Below are 2,500 nucleotides of genomic sequence, written 5' to 3' on the forward strand. Positions count from 1 at the left end.
TTTACATCACAGCGCCCATGATACAGCCTCATATATGAAACTAATCAGCTTCGTATAAACGGATACTGAGAAATAAACGGAGATCATGGAATGAACTCATTCAGGAATGAAACTCATTCTGCCCTGCAGGGCCCGGTTCTTACAAAGCCGATTAACTTAATCCAGAATTAGCGTAAACTTTTGTTTTATGTTTTCAACTCTTTGGTGAAAGTTTCTTTTGCTTATTTTTGTTTTTCAAGATTGACTTCTTCTAGTGTAAAGTTTTCCCGAATATCAGCGTTGAACAACATTTGGGAGTAGAGAAATAAACTCCTTGGTTAATTTTTAATCTGGGATTAACGTTAATCGGCTTTTGAACAACCGGGCCCTGGTTTCATGTAAAATATCACTTCTGGTCCTCAATTTCATAGCTATAATACAAGACACAGTACTGATCTAAACGTAACATTTTGCCGTACTAGAACTGCGCAACGCTCCTTTTTGTGGTAGTGCACGCGGTGAGTGCACTACACTATGTCACCGGGTTTAAAGAGTGTAAAGGTGCTGAGACACGAGGAGTCATTTTGCAGGGACATGTTGCAGAGACATTCTGCAGCGACAAAAAAAACTCGTGTAGTATACGCTGAGGCGACATGTAGCAGGGACAAAATCACAACATATGATATATTGTAGCGACATGTCCCCTCGTGTGAGCTGATACTTTTAGAATTGTGCAACACCAATTTTGGGGTGATTTTGTCCCCGCGACGCGTCCCGTGAAGTTCAACTCGTGTCTCAGCACCTGAAGAGTGTTAGGGCGCTTTCCTTTTGTCAGAACTGGCTGGCCAGACTCGTCAGTTGGCAAAGAAAATGCAACAATTTGAAGGAACATTTGCATGATAATCCCTCGCATTCTTCTGGAGGAGTATGTATCATCCCCGAAGTGTGTTAATTTGAAGGCGTTGTAGAGTTAGTCCTTTCAAATGCCCGGTTTGGCTGGTCAGTTCTGCCAAATGGAAAGCGCCTCAAGTCCGTGGTGATAATAGGCCCGCAGCGCGTGCGTAACTCACGAACATAGACAGGTCTGTTGGAAGCGTGCTTGCGTTTCAACAAATTGAGCCCCAAAATCGGCAAGAATTTGTGACCCTGATGAATAATAAGCAGCTGCTATTTCCAGAACGATGAAATTACCTGGTGATAAATAATCTCGTCTAGGAGAGTACAGTTTTGACTTTGACCTCAAGAGTTGGGTGATTGTGATCTTTGTGTTGAATTTGCACATTTCTTGTCAATCTTTAAAAGACTTGAAAGAAAAAAAACCAAACTAACACCAACAAAAAATGCGCATGCGTAAACGAAATGACTTTCGATTTGGGGAAAAGCTAAATTTCTGGCGGTCTTTAGTCACTGTTTCAAATGGGATCATTTTGAAATTTTAGGGAAAAGGCGACCCGACACTCACTGTAAAATAAAGGAGACACTGTTGATCAAAGATTTAAAGCCGACATTAAGTGAACATGTCAGCAGCAAAAAGCTGTGTCTTTATTAGTTTTTGTCACCTCTATTGTTACTTAATCGTTAATAGGTAATAAGTTAGTGATCCTGTAACTATATTTAAACTCCAATTTTGTGTTAAACGTCACTTCTAAAGATGTATGCAGAAGTATACGAAACGTCAAGTAAAAGATAATTTCAAAGGATGCGTTTATATCTGATGTTTGTCACCGCTGTTTGCACGTTATTTCTAATTCTGAAAAGCCTTTGTAGAGTATTGTATTGTATTGTATCGTATTGTATTGTGTGAGAGCCAGGTTCCTATGATGACCACACATCACTTAGCTCTTTGTGGAGCCAAAAATCGAAGTATGAGCAACTGTAGAAGTTAGAATTTTCCTGTTTTGATGACAACTAGGAGACTGTCGCTTTCCAATAGTTTCCTCATTGCGTCCTTGCACTTCGCCTCTCTAGCTTTTCGAACTCACGCCGCTTACCTTGGGTGCCAGAGAAATTCTTTTCCAAGTTCTGAGACAACGCTACGCGAGAGGGGATATTGGTTCTCATAGGCTCCGCACAATAGAAACAATTCCTCTGGCGCGTAGAGGGGATTCTAATTCATTCTTGCTGGCACCCAGGGTACATGCCGCTTGGCTCAGAAAAAAATTAAGAACGCCAAACAGGACTCCATGGGGGAAAATTCATTTCGCAACCAGTGAGGCGGTTACCAAAGCCGATTATTGTGTTCAGATTGGCAGCTGAAGTTTTTCTTCATTGTCGTTCTGGTGGTCTTAAGTTCATGGTTGTCCTTACTGCCTCAATTAGCATTTTTTTGTAGCCCTTCGTCAGCGTCTTTTGTTCTCGTTTCTCAAAGTTTTTGGATAGCTTTTTTTGTACCGTCATTTGCACCTTTAGTTTTGTCGTTTTCCTTAATTTAGTCTCAATATAAATTTCTTTATTTAGGGTTTAGTTTTGCTCTCGAATTCGCACAACGCTACAGTTTGCAGTTCCCTATTTAAGTAAGCAG

This window comes from Montipora foliosa, chromosome 1 (genome assembly GCF_036669935.1).
Source record: "Montipora foliosa isolate CH-2021 chromosome 1, ASM3666993v2, whole genome shotgun sequence".
Classification (NCBI taxonomy): Eukaryota; Metazoa; Cnidaria; class Anthozoa; order Scleractinia; family Acroporidae; genus Montipora; species Montipora foliosa.